Below are 27,857 nucleotides of genomic sequence, written 5' to 3'. Positions count from 1 at the left end.
AGCGAAATGAAGATTGCATGTGCGGAGAAGCACTAAAGAAAATGCAAAATCATTTTACAAATGTACAGATGCAGTAATGCAAGTAGACGAAGCAATCATGAGGCTGGCTATGTAGTGCATAGATTGCAGGCAGTGCTGCCAATGTATATATATATAGGAATGTACAGAATCTGGATGTTCCACCATGCATTTTATGAAACTTGGATCCCGTGAATGAAAGTGCTGTAAGTGTGGTGCAGTTGAATAAAATAGCTGACGGCGAAGGAAGATTCAAGAAGGCTTGCCTGGTCCAGTGTCAAGAGTCGGGGCCAGCAAGAGCCTGGTTATCTACTGGAGAAGATACTGTGAATGTGAGAAGTGAGCTGAGCTTCCTGTTTGAGTTGTAACGCAAAATCACTAGAAGTGCCGAGGTTTCTTCATTTAATAGTATTAAATACAACAAAGGAGCTCAAAACATGATCTGAAGTCACATGGACAGATGAAAATAAACTTTGGGGCGAGTTACACCGAGACCAGAAGATAAGGCCATGCCTTCACTACCTTTTATTCTCAGGCACAGTGACCCTTTGCAAGGCCGAGTCCAAACGAAGTAATTGAATGGCAGACCACAGGAGTGATGATGGATGTTGGGTTAATTGGGTGGAGAGGCATGACCAAAACCAACCCCTCAGCACCTGGTGTACCAGCTTGCATGCTGCTAGCAAGTGGAATATTCCAGAAGGGTACAAGTGTTCCAACCAATTGTAGAGGGCCATGTAGCAAGGAGCCCTATAGTTTCAGAAGCCAATAGAACATTGTGTATTAATTTGACACAGAAGATGACTTGCACTTGGGGTGGGCTTAGTTGCCCACCTGACTTTAGAGACCCAATCACAATCCCTGCCCCTACAGAAAGTATACTTGCATGCTCCCTTTAAGCCTATCAAATCCCCTAGTATGTTTTCTTATTTTGCCATGTAGTATAAAGTTGTGCTTTTTTATGAAATGTTTGAGAGACTTGAGCGAACGTCCGTTGACGTCCATTTGTACTCCCTGTTTGAGATAATTGATAATAAAACAGCTGTGATTTTTGCCAAACTTCCTGAGTTGGTCTGATTATTGATGTATGAGTAAGATCTGCATCCCCATCCATTTCAGATACTGTTACCTCGTCTTAAAGGACCCTAATGGGTTCATCACGTAGACTGAGTTGCTGTCGCTGAACCTTGAAGAGCTTTGGGCCGTCCCTATGACCATTCATGCAACCTTAAGAACCAAAGTTCTGCATGCCTTTAAGGGGGAAAGAATGAAGGGGATACTAAGTAGATCAGGTACATCATTGCAATTTAGTAGCTACTGGGCCCTCAAACAGGTCTAGAGTTATGAAGACTATCCTGATGTTATGAGCCCTAAGGCAATGCATTCTCTTTTTCTCAAAGCTCGCTTTGGCATTTTACCTTTGGTATCTGTCAAATCAAAATGGGATCCCAATTTGAGCTCAGATTGTCCTTTTTGCCCAGGGGTCAGGGAAGATCGAGTTCACTTCCTGTTCCTTTGTCCCATGTACAAGATCTTAGAAACATGTCATTAAAACATATTTTTCTTCAGCTACAGGTCTCAACTGTGGCAGGGTCCCTTGCGCTTTGCCTGAGTGCTAAGGTTCCCTTGGCTATTTTTACATTGGGCTGGTCTTTGATTCGGGCCTGGTCTAGAAGAACAATTCAGAACAATCTGCTCCAATAAGAGAAACAATTGTGTTGTATGGCACGTCTAATTGTCCATACTACCCGACGGGATGATGAATTATTGCCCAGCCTGGAGTTACAATTACTTCCTTTTTATGGACGTTTCACCCATAATGGAATGCACAGAAGCACTTTGGCCTGGACTGACATATGTTATAGTTATTTTTATAATAAGTACTGCTAGCTTTTACATTTAGTTAATAGGCTAAATGTCAATTTCCTGTTGATATGCAAAACTATTCTCTTTTTTAAATTGATTGTATTTGGTTTTGTCATGTATATATTGGCTTTAATTATAAATTATTTTTATTGAAATAATGTGAAATGATGATGATGATAAATCGGCATCATGCATAAAAGTGGAAACAACATGTTATACATTATACTTATAGAAGCCAGCAAACATTAATCGGCATGGTGGGCCAGTCCCACTGTAAAGTATTGTGTAAACCTGTGCCATCAGCAGCACCCAAAAACAAAGCAGCAGTTGGGGAACGGTGGCTAAATGCCAGCCAAGCCTCAGTGAGTCATTTGAGAACTGTCAGAAATAGCATCGTAACCATCCCTGAGCACAGCTGCTGAATGCTAAATGGGCGCTAATGCTGGCAGTAGAACTTATCCTATGCACCATTCTTGAAAACAAAGGCTTTGGAGAGATGATGGCAGGTGCTGATGCCCGCTGGCGAATTCACTGCCTGACTTACTTTTCACACAAGGCTATACCTTTGTTGTATGATGCAGTATTTCTTGCAGTGAGATATTACTTGGATAGGCCAGAGGATGAGGAAGCCCACGTCACCATGGAAATGTGGACAAATGGTCAAAGCACTGATTACATGATTGTAACAGGGCATTGGATCACCGTTCCCTCTAGTGGCAAGAAAGGGAAGTCATCAGAGCAGCTGCATCATATCCACCAACAAGCCACTTTGTGTATGTAAGGCTTTGAAGGTAGGATCGACACAGGAGCAGGCATCTGGGATAAAATGGAACAGATGGTGGCAGAGTGGCTAACTCCTCAGCAACTAGCATTGGGTTTTGTGGCAGCATGTCATTGGTGCACTAAGGCTGGGGAGCACAATACATGTGTGCTTTGCAAATGTTCTCCACCTTATGGTGGGACATTTGTTTGTTAATGATTTCTTCCTGTCGGTGACATGCTCTCATTTCAGCTGGTCATATAGTGCCAGAACGCTTTGAGCATCTTGCAGGTGCAGCAAACCTCCAACGCCACCAGCTAAATCTATCTGTACCAGCACACTGGAATTCAACATTGCATGTCCTTGATGGGCTCTGTTAGCAAACCAATGCTCTAAGTGGCTACAAGTACAGTCACAGTTCAGCCTTGGATGAGGCCTTCTTCACCCGACTCAGTGGCAGCTCATGCACTATGTATGTTATTTACTACAGCCATTTAGAGAAGCCACACAGAGTCAGATATTGTGCAAATGGCAAGCAAACTGCTGGCAATGTTTCAGACTGGTCCAGGTATAAAACGCAAAAAAGGAAAACATTGAATATAGCTTGGCATCATTTGTTGATCAATGTTTTAAGATTAAAGTGGCTCCATTCCAGACTATAAATAGTAGGATGACGCATACAGAAGACATAGATGGAATTTGCAAGGCTGCACTCAGGAGCCTTCTTTGAGATCACTTTCCTGTTGAGCAAAGGCATGAAAGGCTGTCAACAATTCAGCATAACCAACAACCAGTAAGAGGTCTTCTGTCTTAATCTGGTACCACAATGTCCACTGTAACTGCCCCAGGTGCAGGGGCACTCCATATAGTGTGTGCAACTCTCACACATACACCCCTGTGGGTCTTTCCTTCACATTCTGCACTGTTCAACATGCCGACCTAGATGAACACCAGGTAGTGGCAGTCAGTGTAGAGCTAGATAGATGGTGGATGTGTATTTTTGCGGCACGTATCTGCTTGGCAAGAATGGTTAGTGACTGCAGTATTGGTTCTGCAAGCAGTTTGTATGGACAGCATTACGTGTCCAAGCATCCATTGATATCCTAGGCTGAGGCTGCTCCCCAGCCAGAGAACAGATTGAGCATGCTTTTAGTGCTCATGGCATTGTTGTCTCTGAGCAAAGGTGGAGACTCTATGTAGCTAATGTAGAACAGTTGAAGTTCAATAAAATGAATGAGCATCATATCCAGTCGGCTATTGCAAGCTACCATTGCCTTTGCATGCACAGCCACAGGATCCTCAAAGTCAGCAGCAGATCTTAGTTACATCAGAGGGCGACCTCTGTCCCAGTGGACTGGGCAGCCTGATCATTGGAGGGGGTGGCAGTGACTGTGCTTTCTAATGATAATACAATCCCTGGCTCTGAAGATTAAATGGAATTGTGGTGGCGATGGACAAAGACAGATGTGATGATGATGGACAGCAATTTTGATGATGCCCCCACTCAGAGTGTGAAGTTCCACATGTGTTGCAATTTGTGAGTCTGCTAATAGAGCATAACAAAGACGTGCAAGATCAATGTACCCTGGGCGCTCCAGTGATTGAACAGAGACATCCACACTGAATTGTATGTCTCTCCTCTCTGGAAAGGATGGAGGCAGATGTTGATTTTTTATGCCTCTCATGTCTCACAGAGGGGTGGGAGCACATACTACATTTGTACTAATCTCCTCGTCCCCGGTGAAGGGGCATACACTGAACATGTGTGTCTGTCTGTCTTGGAGAGGTGGGGGCATACACTGAGGTTTCATGCTCTCCTCATTTGCATGGGTGGGGGCATAGACTGACATTGGATGTCTCTCCTGTCTCACTGTGGTGGCAGCACACCCTGAATATCTATGGGTCTCATTACACGGATGCCAGAGAACCATGGCGCTGTTAGCGCCATGGTTCATGCCGGTAAAATACCGGCACCGCCTTGGCGGAAAGGGGAATTACCGCCCCATTCCAAGGTTGGCGGGGCGGTAATTCCCCCTTCCCCCATTGCCCTTCCCCATTCCCATTTTTGCCCCATAGGGCTTAATGGGAATGGGGAAGGCGCTAATTACGGTACCGCAAATTGCGGTACCGTAATTAGCTCCCTGGGTCCCTTTGCGGGTTGGTTTTTAACGCCTGCAAAAAGCAGGTGTAAAATTCCCCAACCCGCAAAGGGACCTCGTAGTAAGGCGGTAAGGATTTACCGGTACCGGTATTTTACTGGTATCGGTAAATCCTTACCGCCATCCGTGTAATGAGGCCCTATGTCTCTCCTCTCACTGGGGTAGAGGTAAACAATCAATTTGTTTGATTCTCTTTTCTCACAGGAGTGGGAGCACTCTCTGCATATGCGTGTTTCGTATCTCCTGCAGGAGTGGGGACACACAGTGAATTTTGACAGCTTTCCTCTCTCTTCTCGTGCTGGAATGGGCACGCACATTGATTTTGTACATTTCTCCTGTCTCACAAGGGTGGTCGCACACACTAAACGTTTACAGCTCTCCTGTCTCCCAGAGGTTGAGGTGAAGAATTCATTTTTACATCTCTCTTCTCTCACCGGAGTGAGGGCACACTCACTTTTACATTTCTCCTGGCTCACCATGGTAATGACATGCACTGAATATTTACATCTCCCCTCCCTCACAGGAATGGGGGCACACACTGAATATTTAGACCTCTCCTGTCTTCCAGGGTTGGGATCACACACTGAATGTGTACATCCTCGTCCCTTGCAACCTCATTAACAAATCTCAGCAAGGAAAACTACACTGTTGCCACAGGGGTAGACTCTCACGCATCCTTACATATTAGTATTTGTAGTGTTAGTAAAGATAACTGTCCCCATTGACAGGCTCACTCCCTGGGAAAGTGATTGGTGCACCGCCTATTCTTAGTGCGCGCCATGTAATTACATTCGTACCCACTATACTTTCATACTGATTCTTGAAGTACAACACCTGCTTTTCATAATTCTACCCTCACTAGAATGCTAAGTCTTCAACACCGAAACTTTTACAACACCCTATATAGAAAAACGTTTAACAAGTATCTTTGGGTTATTTTTGTTTTGGCTATCACAATTTAATTTTCAAATGTTCATCTTTTGTACATTATCTGTTACTTTTTTAAGGTAGGGAAGGGGAACATATAAACAACTTAAATAGAACCCATGCGAAAACAAAACAAAAATCATTTACCCAGTTCCCTTACTGTCTGGCCAGCACAGCAAAACAAACAGCATTTTCAAATGTGCTCTGGGTGGTGCTTTTTAAATTGGTACTGTGTGCTGGCCATTATTACGTCATACAGCAATACTCCTTGGCTGAATACGTGCCTGAACCTGGGAGTGGTCACTGTATGGACAAGTATGCACAAGCTACAGCATCATGGTATCACTGTTCCCCTGCGCTCCCCTCTAAAGCCTCTGCTGCACTCTCATCATCATCACTGGTATGGTTTTGGGTTGAACTTGTAATACACATCCCAATGCCAGCACTGCAGGTGGTTCAGGTGGGTGTGGTGCCCAGTGAATGCAGGTCAGCGATCTTCCACCTCCAAATGGTCTTTGACCATGAAAATAAAGTGCACTCCATAGATTCAGGCTCTGCTGCTGAACCGCCACGAGGTACCTTAAAATAATCCCTTGCCCAAGAGGATGAAGACAAAGGGGGGATTTCTTTCTGCCCTCTATGTACTTCTGAGGGAACTCCAGGGCCTTCCTTAAACCCCCACTGGACTTTGTGGCCACTCTTGACCCCTACAGTTCAGGATGTCCTGCTCCTGATCTCTGTACTACTGGCTCTCTTGTGGACCACTGCATTACTGACTGCGCTGCTGGCTCAGGCCCCTCCACTGCCTACGTGTCACCACCATTACCACCAATAACCTCTTCAGCAGTATCATCTGCTGGATGAGGCAGATTGTGTGCCTCAGTCTGAGAATGTTCATTTACTATGCCCCCCCTCTTCCGATTCAGATAGGAGGCACACGTCGATCTGTTTACCTAGCGTGTTGCAATTACAAACTGAAGGCGTCCCTAACTAACTAAAATATCAAATGTTCCCCTAGCAGAAAAACAAATAAAAACTGGCTTCCCAAATCAACGAGATTAATAAGTAAGAACAAAATAAAGGCTTGCCTAATTTAAATAACAGATGTTTTAAATTCAAATCACAGCACAAAAAGATGGTTCCTCCAGGTAAAAACAAAAAAGGTTTCAAATCCCAGAAAATACAAAGTCTCCAAAGAAAGAAAAATGCTGCCTAAACCCTCAAAAATGTCTCTCTTTCTCCAACTCCTTGTGTGGATCAACCCTGCAGTGCCTTTCTACAGTCGAACTAAATCCCTAAGGAAACTGAAAGTTGCTGGTTCTTTATATTGGCATCCAAACTCGTTTTTACATAAGAACTCACCCCAATCACCACATTAATACCCAAATCTGAGGCCACTATGAAGTTCTAAGGTGAATCCTTGCACAATCCCTCAATCGGATATCACAATTCTTATATGGACTCAAACAAATGCTACAATTAAATCCGTGGGGATTCACAGGCAAGAATTTGGGGAGATTTTCCCAGGCCTATTTGTGACCAAACGTATAATCTTGTATTCAAAGCCATCGTCAATCTGATTTGCTATCTGAATGTCAATGTGATCCACCACAATGTCCCTACTGATGAAGGCCACATGAAAAGTCTACCCTACCACTTAGATAAACCCACATAGAAATGTCCTCGGCCCACACTGACTTCTGAATAAGTAAATGACTGCCCTTCCATTTATCTACGTGGTAATGCACCCACACATGTATAACCCTAAACATAGAATCATGTGTCCCAAAAAATCCCCCGTCACAAAAAATCCTCCAAGATGTTAGTTAGCTATCTACCCTCCTTCCACTAAGCACGGCCCTCATCCGTAAGTGGTCAGGGCAACGGGGGCCGGATCGAAACATTTGCTGTGACAATTCTGAATATGAAATTACTAAGGTAAATGCAGCTTCTGTAATATTTAGGCAATAATACAGATTATATTATAATGAGTCCGACTATCAATGGCAGTAATGCAATCGACGTAAGAAAGAGAAATTGAGTGAAAGCAAATGTTGCACACTTGTGAGGGCTTAACCTGTGTAGGGAGAGTCTAATGTTCCTTCGCAAGCCTGTCAGTCATGCAAGTGATGTGGTGAAAAGGTGGTGACTCTGAAGTGGAAGCTATTCAAAATGCCTTTCGTTGAAAGATTGGATAGGGTGGGTCACTCTAGCCACTAGGGATCAGGGGAGCAGGCATGGACATCAGAGGTTAATATTCAAAAGCTAATATCCCAAAATACCCTCCCCCCGGATAAAAGCACACCCTCACCTATTATGAACATCAGCATTTATTTCTGATCGGGGCAATGCCCCTAGCGCTCTCCTGTCTCCCCCACAAACAAACGCGTGCCAATATGAACCCACTCAGCTAGACAGGCCCATATCTGGATTCACGAAGCCACCAATCAGTGTCACTAGCCTGGAATGAAATGTGAAGTCCCATGAAAGTAAAAGCTGGGGAGTAGTGAAAAGGGAGGATGCCCGTTATGATATGATATGATATGGCATACACAAGTGTTTTTAAGTGTTGCAGAGGGTCAGAAAAGCAGCCTAGTTGTCATGACAGGGGGAGGAGACCAAATGGCAGACTAGAGTAGTTGAAGAAGGGGGGAAGACATCCTGTGAGTGGAAAAGCCTGGGCAAAATGCACATGCATTTTTTTAAGAACAAAGAAACAGGACAAGGAAGGACAGACCACCTCTGACTAAGGATCATAATAATTGTATGCCTGAAAGACAAACTGCCTTAACGTATTATTGTCATCCTCCCACTTTCCAATTGCTCCTCACAGTTGTCTTCCAAAAAAGGTTTGCAAGTTATCCTCAAGAATGATTAATAATATGTCAGTCATGTTCATGGGTTTCTATCAGATATTTTAAATTGCCCATTCCTGTTTCATGGCCTCTTCTAGTTTGTAGAAGAATGAAATGGTGTTCAGTTCCATTTTAAGCTCTGCTCTACTATACACTATTCTATTCATATGTGCATTCTTCCCTACTTTGATTTATTTGACTGTATCCCACGCTTCTCTAATCAAGATGTAATTCCCTTTAATTTGATCCAATTTATTTTGATTCCATTTGATTAATGTAATTGAACTCTCTGCTATTATATGATTTTTTAAATATATTCTATTTAAAAACTCATGGGCAGCTTCAAATACACTTACGGATTGAAACCAATTACTATCTTGCGATGACCCAATGATTTCCCACATGATGTAAAAGGGTGCTGCCTGCCAGTCATGTTGGTGGCTGGGCATTTAAAGGAAACGCATATGTTATGTTACGTAATGTTTTCATACTGTGCCAAATCACCACCATAGTAGTTTCAGAGGTCTTAGGCTTGTCCAAGGAGTTTCTTCCTGTGACCCGACTTGGGAATCCAGGCCTCAGTCTACTGAAGGAAGAGAATAATCAGAGGAAGATTAGAAGATGGGAAAGTGGGAAAGCACGATACAAATCAAGGGAGGGTAATGCAGCATGGGGAGAGCGTTTTGTGGTAGCTTGGGTGCATATCAGTCCAACATATGTGGTCCATAGTTATGAGGAGGGAGACATACTGTGACAGATCAACTTCTGGGCCACCAGGGGTTGAGGGATAAATATCGGTTTCTAAATCTTCAATTATAAACCTCCTTGTCCAATCTTGGTAACGTGGACGGAACAGTGGCTTATCTCTGCAAGGTCGTGGATAGTTGGTTAGTTGCGACACAGTGAAAATACAATTATTACCCAATGATAAAAGGGACCGTAGAGTCAAGGCTGTATACAAATATATACTTTATTGTTATTACAACAGACAGTTCTAGCACACTACAAAATACAACCCACCCTGTAAAGGAATACAGAGGACAGACAGTTTCACGAAGGAAAGGGAAGCACTCTGGATACTGACAGGAGGGTAGTTGGTAAAGAAATCGGTCTTAACTATTCAAGATTATTTGGTTTCAGCAACAAGGGAGCAAGGGGTTGTAAATGTTGGTAGCGGCCTTTGGAGAAGGACCAGGGGGACAGAACCACAGTGTACCTGGTGCTTGAGATGTTTTTGATGCTCGACAGCATTGAGTCAGCCCCAGGACGCTTTGCAGCTCCTGTGACAGAGCACAAGATGGGAGACAGCTGCCGGTATCAGGCGGCAGGCAGTTCGGCAAGCGAGGCTGGATGGACGGCTGCAGGCTGGCCTACATGGCAGCTCATGGTCAAGAATTGTCTCTGTGCTGGTTGGCGGATCTGTAATGATGGTTGAGGCTTCTCGGACATCTTGCGTGAATGCAGCGTGGAGACAGTCAGTGGAGCAGCCGGTCGCGAATAGACGGCTTGACTGCCTCGAACATGTCCTTAAAAGATGTACGCTGGTTGATGATTGTAGGGCAGTCTTCCTAGCTTCTTTGCAGGTCTTGTGTCATCCTTTCAAGGCGGACGCCCCAAAGCTGAGGTGTGTGTTTGGAGGCAACAGGCTTGTCCTTTATTCAAAGACTCTCTGGCACTACCCACCTAGGAAGCTTGCCGGCAGAACCTAGCAGGGCACACTCTGTGCTGGCAGGGTACCGGTTCTGGAGATGCTGGACTGGTCCTCTGAGTCCGGTATCTCCCTCTGTTTCCTGGGAGATGTTTAGGGGAGGGAGCTTGCTTTTGTCTTGGAAATCCTGGCCTTCCTTCACTGGTGGAAGATGTAAGGTAGACTGTAACTTCACTCAAAAACACCAAGAGCTTTTAAGTGGGGGGACTCGCAGTCCCGGTAACATTATCCAACCGTTAATACGAGTAATTGATATCACAAAAGGAACGGTCTATGGAGACTAATTATTATAAACAGTGGGTTCCCATCCATGTGGTATCAGGGTACCACCAACTCATTCACACTGAACTGCTCTCCCTCTCGGAAGAACACCCTATCCCTACCTGTGTGGTGCCCTCTGTCCCTAGGCTCCGAGTGTGGTAACACCTATCTAACAGAGGATAGGAGAGAGGCTGGCCCTATCTAAACTTCTTTCATATTGGTTTTTCTGACCACATTCAGTCAAATACTGTATTTAAAAAGGTGTACTTGAAAATAGTACAAAGGTATGGACTATCGACATCCAGTGCTTAGAGAGACATGATGTGCATTATATATGTATCCAACCTCATGGTGGTGTCCTGTCCTTTCTATGGGATTTTCTATTGGTACTCTTGTTCAGAGGAGAATTGCCTAGTATTTCGGTGCTGGACTGCCCCTGGGGAGGACAAAGACTGCTATGCAGGGAAATGTCTGCTCTGTGAAAGGGACAGTGAGCTAAAGACTTGGTAGAGTCTCTCCCAGGGGTTACTCACCCAAGAACAGGTCATTGGGCTGTGTTCGTGCTGGTAGACAGATTCCCAGACCCCCCCCTTGTTTTGCATAAATTAACGTTGGGTCTCGCCCTAAGTTAAAAGGGCAATCCAGACATGGACCCCTTGCTCACTGTTCTTAGAGAGGTGCAGTTTCACCTCACTGATGATGCCCAACAAGGCTGAAACACGTGTATGGGGTTGCTGTTGGTACTCTTGTTCAGAGGAGAATTGCCTGGTATTTCGGTGCTGGACTGCCCCTGGGCAGGACAAAGACTGATATGCAGGGTAATTTCTTCTCTGTGAAAGGGACAATGAGCTAAAGACTTGGTGGAGTCTCTCCAAGGAGTTACTCACCAAAGAACAGGTCATTGGGCTGTGTCCGTGCTGGTAGACAGATTCCCAGACCCCCCCCCTTGTTTTGCATAAATTAACTTTGGGTCTCACCCTAAGTTAAAAGGGCAATCCAGACATGGACCCATTGCTCACTGTTCTTAGAGAGGCGCAGCTTCACCTCACTAATGATGCCCAACAAGGCTGAAACACGTGTATGGGGTTGCTGTTGGTACTCTTGTTCAGAGGAGAATTGCCTGGTATTTTGGTGCTGGACTGCCCCTGGGCAGGACAAAGACTGATATGCAGGGACATTTCTTCTCTGTGAAAGGGACAGTGATCTAAAGACTTGGTGGAGTCTCTCCAAGGGGTTACTCACCAAAGAACAGGTCATTGGGCTGTGTTTGTGCTGGTACAGAGATTCCAAGACCCCCTCCCCCCTTGTTTTGCATTACATATGTCTCCAACCTCATGGTGGTGTACTGTCCTTTCTATGGGATGTTCATGCTATATTTTAATTTACCACTTTAAGAAAGGCAGTCACTACCGAATAAAGCCCATACCAGTGATTGGCGCTATAAAAATGTCCCTACTAAAAAGGGAATGCCTCCGCAGGCTATAACCAATATCCAAGGTTAGAAGACAATACTTTTTGTGTTGATCAATTGTATGACATATCTATATTCATATCAATAATATATTGTCTGGGGCATGAGGCCACTCATGCCCTCTGTGGTCGACCGGTTTCAATGATGCTGGTCATTTCGATCATCTTCTTCAGTACCTGTTGTCTTATGATGGATTGCTTCTTTGTCTGTATGGCACTTCGGTGACCTAAGGAGTAAGGCACAAAAGCAGGGAGTCCGAGGTTATAAGTGAACCTCTAGTCTGGTACTCGCAACGTATCTCGTGTATGGGTACATTAGTGTGATTCTGATTAAGTGCTTCCAACTGGATATCAATGGTGCTATGAAAAGCTGAGACCCGTAGTGGGTGCCTAATTCATGCACTGCAAAGCAAGGGGACCCCAGGGAAGTGCAGGAGAGAAGATATAAAAAAGATACCGACAGAAACTCGCTTCTCTCATTTTCTAGTTACCATCCGAGGGCTCTGAGAGATAACCTGCCATTTAGGCAATTTATCAGGAACAGACGACTCTGCACTAACACTCAAGACTATGTGACTCAAGCTAAGGAAATCAAAACACAACTCACAAACAGTGGATATCCGAAACAGATTGTAAGTACCACGTACAGACGGGATCGTAACATCCCCAGAACTATAACCTTGGAACAACATCCTAAACCGCCGGCACGAGAAAATATTACGGCAGTCTTCAGCTACTCACCTCTTCTCAATCAAATTAAACTCAAAATCAAAACACTCTGGCCCATCCTAAACATAGGAGAGCAGCCAGTACAAGAGCCTTCTTTTGCTCTTAAGCGCAGAACCAATGTCCGAGACAAACTGGTCAAAACTTTACCAGAACTTCAGAATAGTAATTCCACACAAACCACCCTCTGGAATACTGACCCACCTACAGGACACGCTCCGTGCGGCAACTGCACGGTATGCCCACAGACATGTCGGAGTACACAGATTGAAGTAGAGCTCAAGACCCCATGGATCCAAAAAACGCTTACAAACTGTAACACATCGGCAGTCATTTACCTGATCACCTGTCCCTGTAACCTCCGTTACGTAGGAATGACACTCAGGAAGGCTAAGACAAGGATGATAGAACATAAATCCTGCATAAGAACAAAAAAAATTACTGCCCCACTGGTGAATCATTTTGTACAAGCCAGACACAGTCCAGACCAATTTAGATGGACTGTGATAGAAAAAATACACCTACTAAAGCGTGGAGGTAACATACATGACATGCTACTCACGAGGGAACAGAGTTGGATATTCAGACTGAAAACCAACAAAAAACGCCTCAATGTACAAATCCAATGGAAAGAACTGGCAGTAATGGACAGATAGGCATCCCTGCCACTAGATACATGCACATCTACATACATCGAGCGTCTCAGAGATGCTCCACAAACACTTGGTTGCCTAGGTGGCATCACTGAAACTAGTTCGCCCCTTAGAGACACTAGATATCTGTGTCCACTTATTCCATTCTTCTCAACGTAGCCCGCCGATTGCACTTGACCAGCTTTTGGGCATTTCGAGCACGTGAGGTCCCCCCAAACGGAACAACATTAGGACCAAGTTCTGTGACCACCCTCTCATAGAGAGATTTGTGCTTATACACCACTTCAAAGATGATCCAGTGTGTAGGTCCCGAATTCTGGTAACATAGTTGTTTGCATACCTTCTGTCCTTCTCAATAACATACTTCACTGATGTTATATGCATCCACAGACGCATTTGTGTAATACCCGGATCATCAAGTCACGACACTGCTAGTACAGCTCTGCCCCTTCCAAGATGGCGGGCAGACCAACCGGCACGTTTTCCTAAGCCGGCTGTAGCTTTCATACGTCCAAGATGGTGGCCGCTAACATATGGCATGCATCCTGGTGCTGCAAGTTTATAAATCGGCACCACAACGCGCACAACAAGAAGATACCAGACCGCTGCATCCTAGACGGAACAGACGCAGCAACAGCATCTGTGGTCCACCTCGAGTTACCAGTAAGCGGCCGCTGCCATGCACACGTAGCATCTGCTCCGTGACTAAGACTTATCCACGTAAGCACACACTCTAATGAGTGCTTGCCCCTATGTTTGTCTTGATACAGGGGCAGTAGCCGACGGGCGACCCGAACAACTAACACAGTCGACCTGCCTACATGTACAAGCACTAGGACTTCCAGCCACGGCTTTAGTGGTCTAAGGTAATCTTCATGTCACTTTAGCCGAGTTGAATATTTACCCGCTGCCAGTCCGACAATTATAGCAATGTCCCTTGAATTTTTAGGGAACTAGAACAGAATGCAACTGTACGGATACTTCACCTTTTGGCACATGTTTGCCTAAAAGAACTAAGCTAGGTGATCCGGCTGAACACCCCATGGAGAGGCGCTGCTAACACGAATAGCCTGACTTGCAGAGATTATACAAGATTTGCAATTCACACTATATAAGCCAGTGCATGCACGGTGTTTGATGTACTTCCATGTCACTTTTTCCCCCACCCCTTCTCTCCTGCACTTCCCTGGGGTCCCCTTGCTTCGCAGTGCATAAATTAGGCACCCACTAAGGGTCTCAGCTTTTCATAGTACCATTGCTATCCAGTTGGAAGCACTTAATCTAAATCACACTAATGTACCCATAAACAAGATACGTTGCGTGTACCAGACTAGAGGTTCACTTATAACGTCTGACTCCCTGCTTTTGTGCCTTACTCCTTAGGTCACCAAAGTGCCATACAGACAAAAAAGTGTCTCGAAGGAAGCAATCCATCATAAGACAAGAGGTCCTGAAGAAGATGATCGAAATGACCAGCAACATCGAAACCGGTCGACCACAGAGGGCATGAGTGACCTCATGCCTCAGACAATATCTCATTGATATGAATATAGATATGTCATACAATTGATCAACACAAACTATTGTCTTCTAACCTTAGATATTGGTTATAGCCTGCTGAGACATTCCCTTCTAGTCAGGACACTTTTATAGCGCCGATCACATGGTATGGGCTTTATTTGGTATTGACTGCCTTTCTCAAAGTGGTAAATTAAAATACATCATGAAAATCCCATAGAAAGGACAGTACACCACCGTGAGGTTGGAGACATATATAATGCACATCATGTCTCTCTAAGCACTGGATGCCGATAGTCCATACCTTTGCACTATTTTCAAGTACACCTTTTTAAATACTGTATTTGACTGAATGTGGTAAAACAATCAGTATGAATGAAGTTTAGATAGGGCCAGCCTCTCTCCTAGCCTCTGTTAGATTGGCGTTACCACACTCTGAGTCTAGGGACGGAGGGCACCACACAGGTAGGGATAGTGTGTTCTTCAGAGACAATGAGGCTGTAACTTCAGCCAGGGCCCAAGTTTTTGGATGATCTGGTAAGTGTGGGGCTCAGCCCTCTTGGTAAGCTACATGGGTCCCAGTGACTGGTGCAGGCTAAACCTACCTTAAGGAAGCAATCCGGAGTCCCCACCAATAATCTTCTGTTATGCTTGAGGTCAGGACCAGAGTGCTTTGCAACAGGAAAGGTGGGGAGTGACAACATATACTCCTAAGTCCCACCCATCTTCTTGTCTGTTGTAGATCAAAGTGTCTCTCTGGTTAACTGAGCCCTCTGTGACTCTTGATCAGGGTCTCCCTTGAAGATTGTGATGAGAGCAGACTTCCTATCTCCCTTAAATCACATACTTCTCCCTCTGAATGGGGTCTGCTCTACAGGGGTTGCCTACGGTACTAGTGGACCCAGACATGCCATTCACTGTCCTTCATACAGAGGGGTGAGAACTAGCTTCAGATTGACACATTGCACATTAAAGAGGTGTTAGCCCGCCTTCCTGTTGTCTGTTCTGCGACCAAGCCCCTTTAACAGGCTTGCCTCAATTATTTCTCATTAATATGCACTGCCACCAGCTGAACTAGACAATAAGGAGGCAGATCCATGGGGCCTTTGATATTTTATTTTGGCTGCCCATAGCTGGTGGAAGGTGTGCCGTCCTCCTTCTTGAGATGCTTTGATGTACCCTTGGCTGTCACATTCCAGCTGAACATGACAGGGGAGGACGGCGCCTGTAGGCTCTGTTCTCCCGGAGAACACGTGACTATGCGTTTCGTGCGGTGAGGAGGGAAAATGCGTGCGGAAAGGTTGATCTCCCATCATTCATTTTTATTACTGAAAAATCAAAAAAGCCCAGGCAAGCACACACTTCCTGTGCAGATGGTCGAATTCCTCACACACACACATACAGTCCAACTGTAAACAGGTTTGGGAACGGTAATAAACATTGGTCAACGGAGAAGGATCATCAAATGGTACCTCCTACGCCTTCCTCAGTACGGAGGGTGATTTGAGAGGTGGAATCAAACATTGCAGAAATATGGTGCTTAGGGGATCACACGATGCCTGCCCTGTGCCTCCTCTGTGTACTCACCTGCAAATCTTCTTTTCCCTGCGCCTATCAACCTGCGATCATTTAAACCCGAAAACGGGAATTCAAATATGTATTAAAAGGAGGATTATAGTCCCGCTGCGGCTTTGGATCCGAGCCCCCCTCTGAAAGTGCACCGATCCAATTGCCAAAGCTATAAGGATGGCCTGCGAGCTGCTTTATGATTATAGTTATCTGCCTGCCTTTCAGCCTGTCTTGATTCGTCAGAGATGCAGACAATGGTTATTCCTCAACACTGAACATATGAAATGCGGATTCCTTTTTTTCACACCCATAATCTGACAGGCTACTATATCACAATGTGAAATACCCAATGAGCCAGAAAATACAATTTGGCAGGTTACTGCTATACGATTTTTCACAGCCTTGATAAATAATTTAGAATTAAAGAAATCACAATGATGAAAGGCAAGACTGTCAGGCCAGGGAAGCAGGGCGAGCCATAATGAATTCTTAAGGGCCTTGAACCTAATGCATAATAATAAAGAGGGTGGAAGGGATGAGATGGAAGATGTTAAAGCGTGACATTCACAGCTAGCTCTTTGCACCCTTTTTATGTGCACGGAATTCCATCTAATTTCTTCCAATGCCTGTTATCTGGCAGCGTCCATGTCCACCTCACACACCTACTCCACTGGCATTATTGAACTGAAGGGTCTGGTGAAACAAAAGGGATACACTGTTATTCAAATACACTGTTAGTGCTTAGTTGAGGTGGTCACAGCAGACCCTTTTGCCCGCAATAGACTTTCTGAATGCCAATAGTGTCTGGCTTTCAATAAATAGCAAATGGTGCCTACTGTAAATTCGTCTACATTCTACTTTGGAAAATGCCCCGCCTGCCACATATCCATCTTTCATTCTCTCTTTCTTTCCCCTTCCTTCCTTCCCACACCTCTCGCTCTCTTTGTTTGTTTCTTTCATTCTTTTTTCCTATTCATTTATTACTACTCCTTCATCTACACTTTCGTCCACATTTTAATTTCTTCTTTACTCCCCTCTCCCCTCCCTGTTTCTTCCAATACCTGCCTTTACTCCCTCCCTCCCCCCTCCCTCCCTCCCTCCCTCCCTCCCTCCCTCCCTCCCTCCCTCCCTCCCTCCCTCCCTCCCTCCCTCCCTCCCTCCCTCCCTTCCTTCCTTCCTTCCTTCCTTCCTTCCTTCCTTCCTTCCTTCCTTCCTTCCTTCCTTCCTTCCTTCCTTCCTTCCTTCCTTCCTTCCTTCCTTCCTTCCTTCCTTCCTTCCTTCCTTCCTTCCTTCCTTCCTTCCTTCCTTCCTTCCTTCCTTCCTTCCTTCCTTCCTTCCTTCCTTCCTTCCTTCCCTCCCATGCCTCTCTTACCCAGCTCTCTTTCTCTCCCTCCATCACTTCTTTCCTCCCTGCTTTAGTGTTTGATGACCAATTCTGCCTCTTAAACAGTTAACAGACACATCCAAAGACGGTGTACAACATCAGACATCTTAAGAGCGGGCCACGTTTCTCGCATTCCAACCATACCCAGTGATCAAACAAAATACAACGCCGATAAGAAGCAGAAAAATGATTAGCTTTGCTGATTAAGAGGAACATTATTCATATCACTTCCATTAACAAGAGGCAGAATGATGAAAGGAATTAATTAAACAATAGTGAGTAAATTAGCCATACTTCAAAGGCAGAACGCGTGCCTGTTCCTCGCTCTCCCTCTGCGAGGCCCGTCTCTCTCTGGGCATTCACAATGCGTACACGCGGGCGCATTCTTCTCGCCCTTGCCATCCTCCGCTCTGCCCCTTGTACTGTAACCTACTTTTCAACATTCAAATAAACTTCTTTGCTTTCTTTTTATATTCATCGATTCATCCAATGTAGTCGGTCCTGAAGTGCAGGCATCCCCGAATCAGAGGGGAGCGCTTAGCCTGTAAGCTATCCCCCCAGAGAAAGGGCGCCCCGGCAAGGGGGTGCCAGGAGAGCAAAGGACCCGAATCTTTGGTTGATGCATGTCAGTAGGGAGAAGGACCTGGTTTGAAGTGTGCCAGGGGGAGTTGGTGGTGCATTGGGAAAGGGATAGAGTGAGGCAACGAGGCGAGGCTGCAGGTGCACGGTGGTGGAGGGAATCGGAATGCATTGTTCTGGGTGCCGAGGCTGAACCATATCTGCTCTGCTTTCTGATCCATTTACAATCAGTGATTCGTGTGTTTCTAATTCTATCCAAGTCAAGGCTGGGCCACATCTCTGCAAAGGATCAAACACAATGTTAAATGATCCAGCCCTCACAATGCACCTGTGCAGCTTCACTGCACTGCTTTTATCTCACACATCGCTCCTCGTCTCCAGGCTTGTCAATGGCGGCCCACTGTTCTCATCTGAATAGGGTTTCCTCCATCCACACAAAGACCCCGTGTGTACAAAAGGTCGGATGTATGTTTAGCGAAGATTTTTGTATCGCATCCATATGCATTGTGATTTCGGATTGCTATAGTGGTCACAATGTACGAATTGCGAAGACATGTCTGGGCTTCTTGTTATGGCCACGCTCCTGTGTAATGACTCTTGTGACTACACATGTGGTTCCAGATCATGCATTCACTACTGGCGCCTGTCCACGGCCGGCACTAACCATCCACAGTCTAGGTGGCGAGTCAAAGAAACCTCTTCCAACTAAAATGCCACCTACCCTACCCCCGAGAGAGAAAGGAGAACCCCCAACTCCTGTTATTTGAAAGGTCACACATTACCATGTGTGATTTATGGAGCCTTGTGTCAAGTTGCAAGTACTCATAGGGATGATGTCCCAGGCAGGCCTTTGGAAATTGGATTGACTCTAAATCCTGCAGCACCCCCAAATAACATGACAGTACTTCAGTCTGATCCCTTGAGTTGACGATGCAGTGCATTGTGGGATAACAGCTGGCCCTTATGTTTCCTTGGGTGGCAAACGCGTTCCTAATTCATGTTTTGGTTACCATAACTCCTAGCCAAGAAACGGGTCAACCCTCATGTTGTCCATTTAACATTGAGCATAGCCCATGACAGTGAGGCGTGAGACATTCCGAGTTCTTGGATCCGCTCTGCTCCACAGGGGGGTCCCAGGGAGAGGGTGCATTGCAACTCCCGTGGAGTAATAACAAGATGCAACCGGGATCAAGAGAAGATAGCCTTAGCATGAGCAGTCCAGGCAGACATACAATGCCAAGGGCCGCTTTACTATCTCTACTGTACACCACCCCGACTTCAGAACAAAGACATATCAACTACATGGCTGTATCCCTAATGTCAACCCGAAGCCCACTAGCACTCCTCAACCCTCCCAACTCTTACCCTAACTATAACCACAATCCATCAATATTCTAACCATGCCCTGAACAGTCACCCTTACTTCAAACCCATCACTTGACCTCCACAATCTCTGTAACCCTTACACTATATTTAACACAAACACTTGCTCAAATGCTCTCCCTAGCCTTACCCTACCTCAGACTTTCCCCCTTACTTTCCCCTAACCTACATCCTATCCTCCTCCCCTATTTCCCTGTCAGTTTCCCTATCTCTACCCCAAACCCTTACTGTAATGTTAACCCTAGCCTTGCCAAAACCTCTGCCCTAGCACGTACACTAACCCTTAGTCAACAGTAACAAATACCCAAACACCAACATTACCAGCTCAACTCAAACTCCCTGACCTGAATCCTTATGCTAATTCTCACCCAAATCTTTACTCTAAACCTAACCCCAAGCCTTACTCAAACCTAAACCTTATCCTCACCATAGCACTTACCCTGTTCTCAAACCAGGCAATCACAAGCCCTTTACCGTGGAGGCTTGTATGTCCTAATGTCTGGCAATTAATACTATTAGAGCCCTGGCCCAAGTAACCAGGGTGCTAATGGCTGATCGTTGCAGTGGGAAAGCAGCTTGGCACAGACGGCGCGTTCTGCATTCCCATAGAAACAATTAGACAGATGGCCACCAGAAAAATAAATAAACGTGGGCTCTGTGAGAGCCCCTTTCCTATTTCTGTGGCAGTCAATGGGGCAGTGAGGAGGTGCAAAATGGTGTAGAAGGCAACCAAGAAGTGGGATGTGAGAGCAGTGGTAATGGAGATGTATTCCAGGGAGCACGGTAAGACAGCAGAGGCAGCATGTTGAGTGTGAGTAGAAGTGCCAGGTGCTAACATGTGATCATGAGCAAAGGGCAGTCTTACTTGTTCTTGCAATGTTCTTGTTTGAGACCATTTTTAATATTCATTGGTCGAATTCCACTGTAAAAGCAAGGACAGACAGCTGAATAACTGTAAGGAGAACACTAGTTTGGTAGGAGTGAGATAGTGAGAGCAGAGGACTCATGCACATGTATTGAGCAGTCAAATCACCTAAACTCCACTATCCACATTCAGCTCTGGAGAAAAGATTCCCTTGTGTGCTCGGGGTCACATTAAGTATTCTTTCACGAAAGCAGCCGAGGATAGGAAGGCAGCTTATCAAGGCCAACACATTACAAATCTGAAAAGAAGACAACTCAAAGTCAAAAGAAATTGGTGACACATTAAAGCTCTGTCTACCAGAAGTGACCAAATAATATGGAACTTTCCTGATAAAGACATGGATTTAAAGAAATCCTATGAAAACAGACAAACATATAGGATTTAAATCTTTTTCTCCTGAGGAACCATTGTAAATGACAATGGGGAAGCACGTGTTGAGAAAGTTACAACAATTTAATTTTGAAAAAAGAGTTTAAAGAAAGATTTTGAAAATAATATGTGAAAACAACACATAGCCAATTAATTTGATTGAGAAAATGACATCTCTTTTTTATTTTTTTATTTTTTCGGTTGAAATTAATCAACCTTTCAATATTTATATTGTACATGTTAAAACATTAAAACATATAAAATGAAACAAGACATTTGTGTTTGAAAGATTAAATAATTAAGTCAAAGCCAAATTACCACTACAGTAAAGATTATTTCTATTACATTTGAATGCATTTGACGACCCATGCACATAGTTATATGGTCATAAATACAGTTAATCAAGCAATTAAACAAAGACACCGTGAGTACATCAGCACCCACTCACACAAAATGATTAGTAAATTGGTTTGGCTGCAAAACACAGGACACATAGATAGCTGAGAATTGTATTGCCAGTCAAGACTTGTAGAGCATCTATTCACCGATTCCTATTAGCAGACTGTCCAGGAAGTTGATGGTTGCTATCTGAAGCACTGGTTGAGCATTACCCAAGATGATGCCCCAGCATGCCTCATACTTCAGATTACCCAGATATCTGCAATGTTTACTGAAGTGGATCTGTCTTAGATGTCTCAATTCAATTCTTCACATTGTGTAATCAAATGTTCTAAAGTTTCAGGGGAATTGGTAAGCTTACAAAATCTACAAACATCTGCTTGCGGATCTATCAATCGACGCCTAGCTAAGATGTCTTTAACGGGCCACAAATTGAAACGCAATCACAATATTGACTGCCTATAGTATGATGAAGGCATTTTTATCAAATAAAGTGGCAATGTTTGTTACTTTTTTGGAGGAACCTACTGTCATTGCCATCTTTATATTTTACACATCTATCACATGTGCGAATCCAGTCCATTTCATATAGCTTTCTTTTTGCTTTCTCAGGATTTTTAACCAGTAAGTCAATACTGATATCGTTTTCACTTAATACCTTGTATAGATGTTTTAGCCAACTGGCCATAAAAGTGTGTTTTGTTGAAAAACATAAATCGATAGCGCATTTAGCACAATGTCTCTGTTTGCAGACATTAAACATTTCCGAAAAAGTGAGCAGCATCTCCAATTATAGAATGCATATAAAGACACCAAACCGAGTTCATATTTTATCCATGAATGTGGTGCACAGTTTGGAATGTGCAATGTCTTCCTCCAATATCTATTTTCCCAATTATCTACTTGAGCTATGCTTAATATTGGAAGAGCCTCTAAGCCATATAAAATGGTGGGTACCGCTTTTTGTTTCCAATACATCCAAGCAGGTTTAAGCGAAAACGTGCCGTATCTATGCAAAATTATATGTGTTTGACATATTGCAGTGTTGATTTTCCTCTCAATGCACTCGAATTGAGTTTTCGATTTTTGAGCTCCTTCAAAACAAGTGCCTAGGTAGTTGTACATATTGACCATTTGTAGCTGTACTGTATTTACAAACCAAGAGAATTTTCGCGTGATTATTTTTGTCGGGAGATATTGAACTATCTGTGTTTTCTCATGGTTTATTTGTAGTTCATTAATTTGTATATATTCTTGAAAAATGGTCAGCAGCACTTGAAGGCCTCTCTGTGTTTTAGAGATTAAGACAAGATCATCAGCATATAGAAGATGTTTAATGGGAACATTTGCAATTTTTGGTGAATCTGAGCATGCCACAGCGAAGACATCTTTCAGGTCTTGGATGTAATAGTTGAATACTGAGGAGGCCAGAGAGCATCCCTGTTTGAGTCCTCGAAATGTGTAGATTGGTGCTGATAGACTACCTTGTAATGAGAGTCTAACTTGAATCGATGTATCTGTGTGCAGTTCTTGTATCAAGTCAGAGATGTAATGTGGACAATTGTCTCTGCTCAGTTTCTCAAACAACTTCACTCGGGAGACCGAGTCGAAGGCAGAGCGTAGGTCAACAAATGCGAAAAAGATAGGTTGTTTTGTAGAGTGACACTGAGCTTTAATCACATTCAGACACATCAGATTTACATATGTCCCCATTCCCCGCACAGAGCCCGTTTGATTTGGGTCGCATTTATTATTGGTCATCTCTTTAACCTTGGAAAAAGAGTTATAAGAATAAGAAATTCTTTTTGAACAATGTGTAAAAAGAATGCGAAGCCAATAAATTTGATTTGACTCACTGAACAGAAAGTCTTTCATCAAAGTATTTAAGGAGTTGGAGCATTGGACTGACATTTTTCACATATTAATAATTTAATATAGTCTTGGAGTAGCGCCATATTTAAACCAGGCTGGAGGGCACTGGGGATGGAGAACGGTTGCATTCTGCACTCGAGAGAGAAGTGTCTGAATATTGCTCTGTTTGAGCGGCTAATAAAGTCATCTCACCAATTCATTTCCACACTATTTTGGCTCCAATTCCATGCAGGTAAAAGGTACTTTTGAGAAAAAAAGCATGACATCAAACCATCAGAAATAATTTTGTGTAACAATGGGGGGTTTAAGGGCCAACTAGACCGCCAAGGACCAGTACTTTAGGCAAGTTTAGAAGGGCAATGAGAAATCAGAGCTTCCTCTGGGCTTCGGCTAGTGCAGCAGGAGATACAGAGCATGGGGCAGTATCATATTGTATAAACCGTATTTCACAGAGGGAGCTGCCACAACATTGCAGTGCATGAAAACAATTTGGAGGCAACACAACAATACAGCCTCGAATAGTAAATGTGAGTAGATGTGAAGGAGAAAGTCTCAGACCCTAGCTGAAATAGGCAGTGAGACCTCTAGCAGTACTTTACAGCAGATCATGAGGTAATACAGTTTGGAGGAGACATACCATTTCAGTCTGCTATGAGGTTTTCGAAAGAGAAGCTAAAATAGATCTTATCCCAGCATGCAACTTAAAATACTGGTGGCATGGAAGCAGCTCAAGTAAAGACAGACGAGTTCCCCATGTCAGCCATGAAGAAGAGACAGTCTAGGTGGGATGTGAGTAAAGGGAGCCAGCAAGAAACTTTGGCTACAGTGTGAAAAAAAGGTTCACCTAAAGTTAGGAAAGCGGGCTAGAAGGGGAGAAGAGTTGGCAAAAGAGCGAGATATGGGGGAGACTGCAGAGAGTGTGCACACACAATGGTGGTGGGCATGAAAGACAGTAGCGGTCAGGAAAAACAAAGCTGGAGCGCACAACCCATAAACCTCAATCAAGGAGGTTCATCTCACAAGCTGTGGCAGAGACTCTGGGTGGGGGCGGAAGGGATTGGCAACGACAGGGGAAATAACCATAGCAGAAGTGAACTTGCTGTGGAAGGGAGTGCCTCAGGATAGAAGAGAGAAAAGGCCTATGACATGAGTTCAAGGAAGGAAGGAGGGTTCAGACTTCTTTGCATTGCACTGTTGATAAAATTAGACAACTGGCCCGTTCTGAGATAATGTATAATGATGAAAATAGAAACAAGTGACAAGATTAGGCACATCGGCAACGTCATTATCCAGTCAGTAAGAGCTCCCTCCTGCCACACATTCCCTATTCACTGAAAATTTAATTCTTTCTGACCCTAATTTTCAACGATAATCAGACATCATCAGATCAGTCGAGTCTGTTTTCTAAAAAGATAAAATTGTGCCTTGGCCAGTCTTCACCTGTCAGTCCAGAAAAAGTAGGCACCCCTCAATCATGAAGCAATGTACTTTGTTGGCCGAAGACCAACCGCCTCATGTGTTTAGTATTAGAAATATATAGCCATAAGCTTGACTGAAGTGCGGCCATTTTGAAGTGACTGAAATCTCCATTTTGTTTTCTAACGTTTGCCTTTTGCTTTCTGTTAAAACTTCTTTGCTGAAAACTTATTCTGCTCCACTAGTACATTATTGTTCATGTAAAGTGCAAGGTCGCGAGAGACTTGTTGAAACATAACGCAGAAACCCAGACAAAAATGCCCGGTCTCCTCCCTCACAAATCCTTGGAAGTAAGCAGCAAGGCATTCTAATCAGTACACAGGTGCCAGCTAGTCTCGTTAATACAGTAGAAATGTTAGAAGTGAACATTAAATGGCTTGAATTATACTCTTCTTTGCGGCCCCCCTTTCCTGAGCCCTGTAGAGCACTGGAGAGCAAGTGGACCCCCAGTACATGAATAGAAACAAGGAGATAGCGAGGCCTGGAATGTGTCTCTCTCCCTGCACGCAGCTTGCTTGCAGAGAACAGAAGCAGTGTGTTCTTATAGCAAAGAATTGTGTCTGCAGGCTCATGAAATTGCAAACTGTTGCTAAATAAATGTCTGAAGGTGTCATACTCGTCACAATTGTCAGTCATCGTGCCCAATTCAAAGGAAATAAATTAGGGGCGGTATTGAATGTGTCACCACTGATTGTAAGATGCTTGCTTTGTATATATATGTAACTGTTGTACGATTCTCGCTCTCTTGCGTACCCCGGGGTCTGGAAACACACGTCGCGGGGCGTGGGACCCAGTTGGCCAACTGAGACTATTTGCTTTGCAATAAACCCTAGCTTTTGGGAATACAACCTGTGTCTGGCGTATCAGTTCGTGTGTGGTGATTGTGCCTTGTTTCCATACGTGAGGGTCCCCTATGAGGCCCCTTCAAGATGGCACCCGAATAGGGACCCTCCCCACTTGTTCCATCGTGTACGTTGTAAAATAAGGAAGGCGGAGAGAACGGCGAGGACGGGACGATCGAGCCGGGATCAAGAGGTGTTCGGGGCACCCCTGTGAAAGTGATGAGGGACTCCTTTGCAGATCTGCACACAACTGATCCCTGATCGACGTGTCCAGCCAGAGAACAAGGAGGCGAGGGTCCCGAAACGAGACAGAGTGAGCCAAGATACGCAGACACAACGTCATTAGTTTCCTCAGTATACGGACGAATTGTGTCTTAAAAGACGATTTGACTGATCAGGTGAGTCGTGCCCCAATTCAAAGTAACCCTGATATTGGTTGAGAGTTCATTTTGCAAAATCAAACACCCAGCATAAGGTTGATTAGCCGAGGTTAAGGTTAAAACATGCCTGGGGTATTGTCCACTTTAGCAGGATTTTTCCGCTGTGGTAGACAATCTTTGGAAACTGGCCAGGTCGCGCCACCCGAAGGGTCGCCGGTGTACGAGATGTATGTGAAGTATGGTGTGGGAACAATAATGTTTTGTGGGTCTTGGCATAGGCAAACCAGAAAAGAGGAAGACCTGTAATGGCCGAATCACGGGAGTTTTGAGATTTCAAGAATAGATAACTTGGAGAAGGTGTTAATGAAAAAGAAAACATGTCCTGCAGCATTTGATATCCTTAGGGACTGGAGAAGGGAAGCTATGCTTTGTTGGAGAAGTAGGGAGAAAAATGCACGCAGGCATAAGTCGAAAGCAGAAAGAATGAAAGAAAAAGAGGAGGAGGAATGGAATGATAGTTTGAGAAAATCAAATAGACGTGGCCAGTTGAGTATAGATAAAATATACCTACAACAAGAGTTGCATTCATCAGATGAATTAATAAATAAAATATTGACTGGTACAAAGCGAGGCCCAAGGAGGGAGACTAAAAAGACCGCGTCACTGGCTATTGCTCAACCCCCTCCAGTTGCTCAGCCCCTCCCTACTGATCAAATCCCAGCACAGCCACATACCACACAACCAGTGCCTCCCATTAGCCAGCCAGCGCCCCAATAGTCACTTCCCGCTGTCCCATCTGCATCTTCCTCCCAAGAGATTGTTTCTGTCCCATCTGCCCCTCCAATAATTGAACTTGAACTCATTGAAACGAGAGAGGGGACCGGACAAAGTGGGTGCGCAAGAGTGACTCGTAGTGCGATCAGCAAGGAGAGAAAACGAGAGTTGCAAGAACAGGCAGAGATGTATATGAACAGGAAAGGTGAAACGTCAACGCTAGCTTCGATGTATGATTTCAGGAGGAGCAATGAAAGACAGATATTGTTGGAATGCATGAGGGAATATTTAACGGGGAGATGGAAACAGTTAATTGGAAGGCTACCGCCACAAAATTTGTTGGAGTTGAATGCATTAGCACGTTGTAGAGAGAGAGATGAAGAAATAAGGGAGCATGTAGACCGACTTTTTGAATTTAAGAATGAACTTGATGATGAATATGCTGAAATGTTTGCCACACCGGGGTATAGGAGTAAAGATATTAGGAGAGAGAGGAAGGAAGCGGCGGTACCATATATACAGCAGCGATTTTTGCCATCGTCAAGACAGACAAGTGATAAACTAAAAGTATGTATACGAGAGGCGTTAAAATGAATTTCAGATCCTAGTATTCCCATAATGGAAATACATGAGATATTTGATGAATACCCCTTGCCAATGAAAATAGAAGCACTACGAACAATGGTTGAGGTGCAACTTCAGCAAGTGGTGGGACACAAGAGAGGAAGAGGAAACGCACAAGGCAGAGGTAATTGGAATATGCATGGATGGCCTCTGGCACTAAATCAGTGTGCATACTGCAGAGATGAAGGTCACTGGCGAGCGCAATGTCCACATCTACAAAATAGAAATGGGTATGGCCAGAGAAGACAGCATAGGGGGCATCCAGGAACAAATGGGCAGAATAGAAACAACATGCAACAGCACCACAACAGCCAGGGAAATGGTACCCAAAATCAGAACCAAGCTCAGAATCAGACTGCT

This window comes from Ambystoma mexicanum, chromosome 3q (assembly GCF_040938575.1).
Source record: "Ambystoma mexicanum isolate Mex_15411 chromosome 3q, UKY_AmexF1_1, whole genome shotgun sequence".
Classification (NCBI taxonomy): Eukaryota; Metazoa; Chordata; class Amphibia; order Caudata; family Ambystomatidae; genus Ambystoma; species Ambystoma mexicanum.
This window is presented reverse-complemented; position numbering follows the sequence as displayed.